General features: G+C 43.6%; 1 long non-coding RNA gene across 2 annotated transcripts; it reads right to left on the bottom strand.

The window, feature by feature from the left end:
* Window positions 1–3,110: 3,110 nt before the first annotated feature.
* Window positions 3,111–11,243, bottom strand: LOC111097045. Of its 2 annotated transcripts, none has more exons than XR_005362877.1 (4): window positions 11,173–11,243; window positions 8,668–8,768; window positions 7,581–7,640; window positions 3,111–3,560 (listed from the first exon to the last, which is right to left on the bottom strand). It is a non-coding gene; the product is annotated as an uncharacterized LOC111097045 (long non-coding RNA). The 2 variants fall into 2 exon arrangements; XR_005362878.1 differs by having other exon boundaries at window positions 8,677–8,768.
* Between the last annotated feature and the right edge of the window lie 224 nt (window positions 11,244–11,467).

The following is an 11,467-nucleotide window of genomic DNA, read 5'->3' as shown; positions in this document are numbered from 1 at the left end:
TCATAAATGGAAACATATTCTGTACACTACTGGTGCCTTGATTTTTTTCAGCTAACATATTGTATGGATTATTCTAAATCTTCATATATGGGTGGACCTCATTTTTCTTAACAACTGTACAGTATCCTATGGTGGCCATGCCACAATCTATTTCACCTGTGCTCTGCTGAAGAGGACTGAGGTTGAATCCATGGTTTGGGTATGATATATCCACACAGCCCTTTACAGTACAAGTGCGAAATCTACTCCTGAAATGGAATGGCTGTGTCATAGGATTTTTGCATTTTTAATTTGGCTAGATATTCCAAAATCGCTTTCCAAAAAAGTTGTACCATTTCACACTCCCACCAACAGTATATGGAGAGGCTTTTCTTTATTCTATCAAAAGAAGCTCTTTAAAGATTAGCAATCCCACATGTACTACACAAAATAAAACTGTCCCAAGGAGGAAATAGATTTGTAAACAAAAGACCCAAATTACATAAATTAGAAATCCTCAAAGTAGTCAAATAAGGTCCATTGATATGAATCTTTCTTTGTGATGACTTTGTATGTCTCCATTTACTCTAAGATCTTTGTGAACCACCTCTGGCAATTTTACCCATAAATTACCATCTACGAAGGAGGTGACGGTTTCAACACCACTTAAGTGCTAATACTGAAACAACTTTCTAGCACATTCTCCCATTCTGAAGCTTGAGTTTATTCCCTTTCCCAAGTTATTACCAGGATAATTTTCCATTGCCCCCAAATAACCTCTGCCCTGAGCCACCATCTACACAAAGAGAAAGTGACCACATGCACTGCCTTTCATCATAATGCTGCCTTCAGGTTATATAGAACTTCTCCACCAAAACTCTTAACATATTTGTATATGTTATTTCATGTACCTCCACAACTTCTGACTGAGGTTGGGAAGGTGTGGTTGAAATCTGTGGAGATACATGCAGAAGTTATTTTGGCATCTTCTACAGCAGCCACAAAAACAAGATCCTGTGTCAAGGTCCCAGGATTAACAAGGTGGATCCAAGGAAACTAGGTAACAGGACTTAAATTCAGTAAGTGACATTGCTTATTTTAGTCTCTTCTGGGTTTCCTCAGAATCTGTCAGTGACCTTTAAAATGCAGGTCAGGACACTAAGATGCCAGACCCTCTTCCAGTGTGAGTCGTTAGCAGGTGATCCCATGCTCTGATCTGGCCACCTTAAATTTAGACACTGAGAGGATGGGTTCCCATGCTCAAATATGGCCATTTTAACCCTGCCTCCAGGTGATCTGGTACATGATTCCAGTGTGTTAAAGTAGGCTTTCCTAAGCATTTTCCGAGGCAAATTTACATTAGGATTCTTTAGCGGTCATAAAGGTCCATTCAAGTAGGGCAGCAGTTTGGCTGAGAAACACTACAGTTCTGAAAGGGACTACGTAACTCCTAGAGGGCCTTGTTTATTCAGGGGAGTGACATATACTGAGATACTTGATACTGGGTTCCAGGCAGTGACAAGAAGGTACCTGTTGCTGTTCTAAGCTCTCCAGTCCAGACACTGTCTCCAGTGCAGACATCATTTGTCTTGTGCAAGGCCTCCACTAGCCTACCTGGATGTCCTAGGGCTGAGCCTAACCAGAGCTGAGCCCAACTCAGAGTCCACTGTTGCCCCTGAGGCCACCATTCCCAAGTGCAACCAACCCTGTGGCCTTGGAGCCCCATTGAGTAGATTCTGAAGTTTTTGTACTGCTCAAGGCTCCCCAGCCCGAAACAGCATGACATCTTCAATACCAATCAAGGTAGAGCTAGAACATCCCCAGGCCTCCAGAAGAAGGTTGAGGGTAGGAAAAGGAAGGAGGAGGAAAGTTAACCTCTATTCCGTGCCTTAAGCAATGTGTAACATCCTTGGTGACAGGTACTAGTGTAGCCATTCTGCAAAAGGAGAACTTGAGGAACAGAGAGGTTAAATAATTTACCCAGAGTCACAAAGCACTTTAATGTCTATGTAGACATCTTTTGATTTGGCCTGCTTTGGATTCCTTCCCCCTTCTTAAGTAACAGTACCATCACTTCCAGGTTGAAATGGGACACCCCTACCACCAGCACCATCCCACTCAGGGGTATATATGTGACTTAGAATTGGCTAATCAGCAACCTCTCCAAGACCTTTGTTGTACCCCTTGAAAAGAAACTCTATCCTTCCTCTACCCATCCTTAGTACTAAGGATCTATGAGTCTAGAGCTACTGAGAAAGACTTCTTAGAGTGAGGCCAACAGAGAAATAGAGTGGAAAGAGATTTCCAATAACATCTTTTGGGTGCCTGGATATTGCTGTGCCTGAAAGCAAAACAACTCCCTGGATTTTTCAGTTACATGAGCCAACATAGCCTTTACTTATGCTATTTTGATGAATGTAGTAAGCTTGAACTTGAACCCAGGATTGTTGGACTCTAAAGCTAATGATTTTTACATGAAACAGAACACCTTCCCCACATACAGTCCTCACTGAGCTGGCATTTCCTAAGGCCATATTCACACTCTAGTTGCATGTTTCAGGTGGAGAACAAGTCCAGTGGAGTTCTGGACTTGAGGACATTTCTAGTATTGCCCCATTGAAAAAGTCACCCCTCTCGACAGATACACACACACACACACACACACACACACACACACATTCCTCTAGAGTTGATGGCTGAAAAAAGCTTCCCTTAGTATCTGATACCCAGTCATATTCTGGGGTCTTGGGCTGTGTTGCAACCCACCAAAGCTGTGGTGATATGGGCCCCTTAGAGGTGCCAGCCAAGATCTTTCCAATTGTACACATATGTAGGGACACTAGCATTCCTTAGGGGGTAGAGGGGCACCAGCAATTGTCACAGTGTTTCTGGGAAAACATTGCTGGAAGATTATCTCAGTATGGGATGCCATAAGAAAATGCCATAAGCTGGATGGCTTAAACAATGGAAATTTACTTTCTCACAGTTCTGGAGGCTGGAAGTCCTAGATCAGGATGCTGGCAAAGTAAGTTTCATCCTGAGGCTTCTTTTCTTGGCTTATAGATGGCCTCCATCTTGCTGTATGTCCACACGATCTTTTCTTGCATGTGCTAGACAGAGGGAGAGAGAGAGTGGGAGAGAGAGCAAGAGAGCATCTAATGGTGTTTCTTCTTTTAAGGATACTAATCCTGTTGGATCAGGGCCCTAACCTATTTCAAAATATGGTTATGTCGGGGTTAGGGCTTCAACATATGAATTTTGGTGTGGTGGCACATAAATATTCAGTCCATTACACAGATGCACTGGAAACCTTCATTGAGGAGATGTAAAGAAAATGTAGAACAGACTATCCAGAAGAACTTGGAGGCAGTTGGTGTTCTTTCTCAGAGCCTAGGCTTAGGCACTTTGCAGTGATCAGGATAGATGTCTTCTGAATCTATGCTTCTTTGTTGTCTCATTATAGGACAGAACTGGGATTCCTCTTTTGTTTTGGTGGCAATGTATGTCAAGGCTTCCTGGTTTCAAGATAAATCCACATGCTAAGGTTGTGGTATCCCAACTGGGAAAACTAAATTAGTTAACTGAAAATGAAAAATAGGAAAATTAAACCAGCAAGTTCTCCAAACATATTGGGCCAATTTAAAACCTAGGTTAACATTGATTTATTGTTTTAATAAGATTCCTGTGTAAGGAAAAATGACTGGTCTACAACATAAATAAGTGCGGGAATGTGTTTATTTGGCTGCAATATGCAGGAGCAACAGGGCAAATGACTCCTTAAGTTTCCTGCATTTTTTTTCCTTATCTTTAAAATCACTGGACCTTAAAGCATTATTTTTTACCTAAGATGAATGTCCCCAGAATAATGTTAAAGACAGTTAATATTCTGAGCTCTGTCTTCACCAAAAATGACCCACGGAGGGAGATCTCTGATGGGGGCCTGAGGAGGCACTGGTCCATGGTCCTCCAGCCAGGATGATGCTCAGAAGAGGACAAGGGGAGAGACAGCTGGACATTCTCCCTACCCCAGAACCAGCTCCACCTGAGGTCAGCCTGCAGCACGAAGCTGTCACTGAAGGGCTGAGGTTTTTAGGAGCCAGTGGGACCACTTTCTCCTCAATAAGTCAAGTGCATCTCAAGTCCAGAAAGCTTGTCCAGTTCCCCTTGGCCTCTCTGGCCAGCCATAATGCAGAACTATGGTCAAGCATTTGAGGCTCTCACACTGAACACTCTGGAGGAGGTAGTTATGTGAAGCTATGCTTCCGTCTGACAACAAGGCCAGGAAAAATGGCCCAAAGTCACAGCCAAGGCGCAGACATTGCATGGCTAACCTACCACCTCGAATATCACATGATCGTCCCTGACTCTGACAGCATGGAGGCCAGAGATGTGAGGGTCATTTCTGGGGCCTTGCAAAGAGGTACAGAGCCAAGTACCCAGAACCCTAGGCTCTCTGGAAATAACTTCTTAGGAGCAACAGCCTCTATGAAGAAGGCATAGAGTCTAAAATGAATTTACCTTTGTTTTTTTGTGTTTTATTTCTTGAGCTGAGTGGTGGATACAGGGATATATTTTATATTTTTCCCTGTCTCTTTTTTGAATGTCTTACATATTGTATACATTTAAGAAATAAAATTACATTACGAAAGAAGACATCAAATTAGGACAGTCGGGATACTTTTGAAATTCAATCTGATTCATGAATTTGAGGGGGAACTGAAGAGTTATATGTGTATAAGAAGTCCAGATAAGATACTTTCCATCCAGGGTATACAAATTTAAGTCTTTTCTAAGGGCAAAAGAAATACAATCCATCAGCTATTGAGTCAAATCCTAAAATATTAGCAATAGACTCTTCTGTTCCTTGTTTGGACCCAATGGAACAGGAAAGCTACTACTTTTGTCTTTTTGCACATAGAATGGATTTAATCATTACAAAGCTTATTTTCATTCATATAGTTCTCACACACAGCCCCAGAAAGATGATGGCCTTTTGCATTTTTCACTCTGGAGGATGAAATCATGGACACATCACAGGAGGCTGAACACACTCTGGAAAGGGGCAGGAAGGCTAGAATTTGAAACAAAGACATTTTGTTCCACAAACCCTCACTCCCCACCAGAAAGGCTTTGCAATAGCACTTAGTAATCTGGTGTGTATCAGATGTTAGATAAAATTAATTGGGAACAGACATTTATCATTATTGATTTGTATTTGATGGGCATTTGTAACATGACATTATCAACAAACAGTAGAAGATAAAAAAGGCTGAGGAGTAATGGGGACTGGCAAGGTTTCATGAAAGGATGTAATCTTTATCATGAAGCACTTGCCCACATTAACAAGTCCATGAAATTGATTTCCATGGAAAATGCTTTAGAAGAAAACCCAAGGACATCTTTCAGAATTACTGAAACTGCTATCTCTTGGGGAATGTCTCTGCCTATGTACACATGTATGTGTTTTTAATTCAACTATTTCTCACTTTGGCTAATAAGGAGGTCTAAATAAAAAAGTTAAGGCCGAAAGGACTTGTTATATGCCATAAGCTCATATTTCAAATAAATTAAATGTGGCTCCATGCACTGCTCCATTAAAAGTACTGACTTCAATGCGATTAGGTTGATTAATGACATACCAGTTAATAAATGAAAATAAAGTGAATATTATTATATGAGAAGAGCTGATTTGGGCGGTGGGGGGGGGGCAGTTAAAATAATACAATGGACCTGTTTGATCAGTATATAGCCCAAATAACCCCCTGGAGAAATGTAGTGCTGACCTTCAGAAGTATTGTGTGATTGGGACACTTCAGTGGCTCAGTGATTGAGTGTCTGCCTTTGGCTCAGGTCGTGATCCCAGGGTCCTGAGATCAAGTCCGCATCAGGCTACTAGCAGGGAGCCTATTCACCCTCTGCCTATGTCTCTGCCTCTCTCTCTCTCTCTCTCTCTCTGTGTGTGTGTGTGTGTGTGTATGTGTCTCTCATAAATAAATAAATAAAATCTTTTAAAAAACAAAAAAACCCAAAAGAAACAAAACTATGGTGTTACAGATATGGTGGGAAGGAAGGGCACCAGCTCGGGAATCAGGTAGATTTGGGTGGAATTCGGATACACCCTTTACCAAATGGGTGACTTTGGGCACCAGGCTCCTCATCTGTAAGACAGGAGTAATAACTACTCACCCAGGTGGTGGTCGTGAGGGGGAATGAAGCCATGTATGCAAAACTCTGAGCCCAGAGGCTGGCACACATTAGGCATGGAACTCAGAGTTAATTTCCCTTGCCACCTCAGGAAAAGATGCTTGTATCTAGAAGCTTCATTGTTTCAGAAGAGAGTCTAGGTTTTAATTTGTTGTAACAGTGAGAGAAAATAAAGTAATGGGATTTTATCAATAGTTTCTCCCCATGGCTCTCAAACCCTTTATGAGCCACTTAGAGTTCTTGATTATAACTGTAGCAGCCAGCATGCAAAGGTGTAGCTTTTGCAGTTGTAAAATATCGAAATGTTTTCTTACCATTTGCTAAGTTATCACATCACTGAGTCCTGATGTGACCACCCAACCACCTTGGAACCCCTCATCCTCTTTGATCCAGCAACTAAAGGGTTGATGCTTACTCATTAGGGTGGGCAGGATCTTAAGAGTTCTTGCTAGCTGTCCATTTGAACACACTGGAATGTATGACCACACCCTACTGGTTTCTAAATATTTTAGAATCACTGTCTTTTGTAACTGGTTGTTTCTTCACACACCTCTTTGGTCCCTGACTTATTTGTGGGAGAGCAGAGAACTTGAAGTCACTCTCCCTTGGGGAGGTCCCTTGGGGAGGTCCCTTGGGTGGACCAGAGCTGGCTGTCCTGGCTGTAGTCTCGTCTACTTGGATAGTTTCCCCTCTTAGCCCCAGCTGCTCTGGGGTCACTTTTTCCTGCAAGGTCTGTAACATAAACCCAAAGGATATAACTGAAGTCCCAGCCTACAGGGTAGTTTTGTTTTGAAGGATTCTGAACCATGAAAGGAGGGATCTCAACAACGTGGTTTCCTGTGGGTGGGCCTGTTCTGAGGCGGCTGTCTACCTCCCTCCCCCAGGGCATATACATTCTTGGAAGGAGCTGAGAGGGCTGCTCCCAGACCCAGCCCAGGCAGACACAAAACTGGGCGGGTTAGGTCCCTGTTTCCCTCCAATGGATCCCTCTTCTGTTAGTCACTCCCTCCTAGGGTGTTATTGTAAAGAAGCCCATGAATCTACATTCCCAACAAACTGTCTTTATTCATTCCACTAACATTTACATACTTCATGCAGCAGCCTCTGTCCTCGCTGGTTTTTAAATATTATTAGATATTCTTGTGATTAATAAAACACAAACTTATCCAAAAGAGTACTAAACTCAGACGCTTTTGTTCACATGTTATTTTTGAATCAACGGATACTAAAAGTACTAAAAGCTACCATCATGTGGAAGGCTGTAACATTTGACATTAACAAGAGGTCCTCATCCCAGAAAAGTTGGACAGTATTGTAGCTCATTATGGGCATGAAAAGGAAGTACATAATTTCACGATTAGCATATTAGTTAAAGAGACAAAAGAATGCCAACTCACCCCTCTTCTGCATGGGAGGCCACCATTCCAGTCTGTGGGGGTGATCCTACTTCTCCATAACTGCAATGCAAAGAGGAAGTTTAGGGTAAATCCAGAGATTCACAACCCTCGGGAAAGCATGCCCACATCTAAATAGGACTTTCACAAGCAAGAACATTGATGGCCGCTGAATACAAGTATGTCACCACCTCTGGGAGCATGAGATCTAGGGGGGCTAAAGGCCAATGCTATTCGATTTGCATCTTCTCCTCCCTCCCTCCTCAGCCTCTTGCCCTCCTGTTCTTTTCTCCTCTGGCTGGTCTTCAGAAAAGTGTTGGCAGGTGGCATCCAGCTGGGATGGCTGCCAGGTTTCTAGATGGAGGAGCTGTGCTGCAGCTGTGTTGGCAGGGTAAGGCCCAGAGGAGCCAGGGTAAACGAATTAAGTCCTGATTCTCCATGGTGAGCTACGGGACATTTCTAACGCACGGGGGCAGCTGCTGGCTGCCTCGCATCGGCTGGTACTGACATAGCGCTGCAAATAGAAACAGCAACAGCGATGGACAGGAAGAGAATCACCAGGCTAGAGCAATGCAGGCAGGGAGACACTTGGTCTTAAAACCCCAAGACAAATGCTTCTTTAGAAATTCTCAGTATTTGCTGATGTTATAATACACCTTCAACCAAGCTGCACTATTTTGAGCAAACATCCCATAATCTTTCTCATCTAATCTCCAATTGGCAATAATTTGAAGGAGTGGCCAGTTTCCAAGGGCAATATGCCAGGTCTCTACAGAATTCAATAAAAGGGCAACTGGCAAAGTGAAGGTGACAAATGTATGTAGTCTTCTGTGTCTCAGATCCAGAAAACATTACTCTTTCCTCAAGAAATCAGAAGAGTTGTGACTAAACAATGGAGTAGTAGAGGGTCCTCCAGACTAACCTTAGCCAATCTTTAAAACTTCCTCAGGAGTGAAGTTCTGACATAAAAATATGAATATATTTAACAAAAATGCGGAAAATTGTTTATGCTTTGATATCATTGAGTAATGCCACCCCCTCACCACCAAAATGCCCACATCCCACTCCCTAGACCCTGTGCATGTGTTACCTTACACACCAAAGGGACTTTGCAGGTGTGATCAGGAACCTTCAGATGGGGAGATGGATCTGGATTATCTGGGCAGGACTGATGTAACCACAAGAGTGCTTCTAAGTGAAAGAGGGAGACAGAACAGCCAGTGTCAGTGGTGGGATATGAGAAGGACTGGACCGGTCCAGCTGGCTCTGAAGATGGAAGGTCATGAATGTAGGCAACTTCGAGAAACTAGAAAGGGCAAGGAGACAGATTCCTTCCCAGAGCACCACTGATATCTTGACTAAAGAATTCTATTTCTTTTAGGATTAAAGACAGTCTCTTTCATATAGAATAGGTCCTCTGGCAACATTTAGTTATGATAGCTTTCAAAAGATGTTATTTTTTTCTTAGATCTTCTCAACAGGGAGGTACATATCAAACCCTAATTACATTAGGTAATTGGTAAATGTGACACAAGGTATATTCGCAAAATCTAAGTCACACAAAAAGTAGATGGGCCCCTTGGTCTAATATGGGTCACTGCCATGAGAACTTAACTCCTGTGCCTTACTGATTTTGGAAATAAGCAACTGTCTAGATAAAACTCTCTTATTTTCCCACCCCTGGATTCTGAAATATATCAGAGATTCAGCCTTCAGAAATGGTTAGCACATCAGTAAAATCAATATCTCCGAGAATTCAAGATCTAGCATTTTACTGGCACAAAATGAAGGCATGAGATTTCTCCAAAGTTACAGCTTTTGCAAGTGGAAAAGGAATAAAGACACTTTTACTTGAATTGTTCAGGTTAAGCTACTATTTTCCCAGGTGCATTTCAATGGCCTTTTTTTGGGCCAGGTGTGCATTTTATGTGACGTGATCTCTAATTTCAAAAGGTTCAGAGTGAGGAAAAAAATACCTATCATTGGCCTCGTGTCAAAACATAACTCAGTCTGGTATATAACTGAAAAATATAAGCCAGGGTAAGATTGCATGGGAGTATGTTTTCCAAATTCTATCCCTACTGAAATTTCTTTGCAAGTCAATTGTGGATCAGCTGCAAGTAATCCCAGGCGCCCAAAGGCATGATGTCGGGGGAATCACAATAAACTGGAATTGATAGGGGTCAGGACCAGAGGGATGATCCAGCTACAGCACTGGCCTCTCAGGAAGAGGACCAGGACCAGAGGTAATGAGTTGGGAACACGGGAAGCTTGGGTCCCACGGAGATGGCATTACTATCCAAATCGTCTAACTGGTGGATGTTATCTCTGGATGGAGAGAATATTCCTTAGCACATGGATAATAGCAATGCCTTGTAAGCAGTAATGGAGTCTATGCGGATTGAAGCACAGCAGCTTCAAGCTGGGGTAGAAGGAGGTAGGCGTGTATATAAAAACAGTATGCAGCTCTGTAAAGAGAAAGGGGTAAGTAGATGGTCATGGAGCCAAAGTAGGGGGCTGGGGTTCATGTCAGCTCCAGGCCAAGGAGGAAAGAGAAGTTCATGAACCAGGACAACAGCCCCTTGCTACGTGGAACACATGCACAAAGAAAGTTACTTAAGTAAACTGTGACTCCTCCAGCAGCAGCCACCAAGCTTAAGAACCTAATTCTAAATTACATGTGCGCTCGATGTGGGATCCTGCCTAAACTCAGCTTGTTCTGAGTGGCTTAGGGACAGCCTCTGGTAGGACCTCCCCATTGGGAACCATCAGTCCCTGCAGCTGGGCAGAGCTGGTGGCAGGGTAAAAGGCATTTCCAACGATGTTGGCTTCATTCTTTACCCCCCCCCCCCCCCCCCCCCCCGGCAAGAAGCCGCAAGAGTTTGAATTTCACATCCTTTCTCCAGTCTTAAGGCTGCTAGGTTCCCATCACCATCAACATTTCACTTCGCGATTCAATTAAGTGAGCCTGGAATCAAAAATGGAGACAGTTAAAAAAGTCCCCATAACATTTAACCCCCGGGTTTGGCCTTGCACGTGCTTGGCCCCAAAGTGGAGGCGGGCAGCTAATAAGAGATGGATCTGAGGAGATGGCCAAGGAAGGGAGGAAACAAAGTGAACATTTTGAACCAAATCAGAGCAAATGAATCAAAGCACAGGAGTCAGAAGGGGTCCACCGGAGAGGATGCACCATGTCTGTTCAGGGCTCCCTGAAGACTCCTAAAGAAAACCCGGCACCACAGAGAAGAAGACACGAGGCCATAAACATCCCAGCTCTTCCAAGCCTTGGAGGAGCCCTGGCACAGCGGAGCTCCCCAGGGACAGACAGGCTTCTGCAGACAGGCAGCAGGAGAGGCAGGCTGCGAGCAGGCCATCAGCTCTCCATGTTACCAGGCTGGGGAGAAGAGGTTTGGGTTCTCATGAGAGGTCTTTTAGGTTTCAGACCTGATATATTCCTGAACACAAAGGTGGCTAGTCGTACACTTGAATTTAAGGAGGTGGAATGTGCTGGAAAAGTCTGCTTGGGGATTTCTGCAGGAGCTCGGAGCTCTGTGTGGGATGTTGGAAGGAGGGGAGAAGAACATGTGCACAGAACCTGGCCTTCAGGGCTGGGGCGGCTGGTTAGCAATCTTCTTGTCAACCTCTGATTGCTGCTGTTTCTTAGATTCTCTTTAGAATTAGATTAGATTAGAATTCTCTAAGAATTCTCTTAGATTCTCACCACCCCTACTATAGACCGGCTGGTGGTGGGGGTGGGGTAGGAGAAAGGCAGGGGGGGGAGTGCAGAGAAAACTCACTGATCCCACTGTTGACCACTTGCCTCTCCCTCAGGAAGATGCTGATCTTGAACTTCAAGGATAAACAGGGCCTGTGGCTCACACAAGACTTGG

The sequence above is a fragment of the Canis lupus genome, chromosome 8 (assembly GCF_011100685.1).
Source record: "Canis lupus familiaris isolate Mischka breed German Shepherd chromosome 8, alternate assembly UU_Cfam_GSD_1.0, whole genome shotgun sequence".
In the NCBI taxonomy this organism is placed as follows: Eukaryota; Metazoa; Chordata; class Mammalia; order Carnivora; family Canidae; genus Canis; species Canis lupus.
The sequence above is the reverse complement of the archived record's forward strand: the minus strand, read 5'-3'. Positions and strand labels throughout refer to the sequence as shown.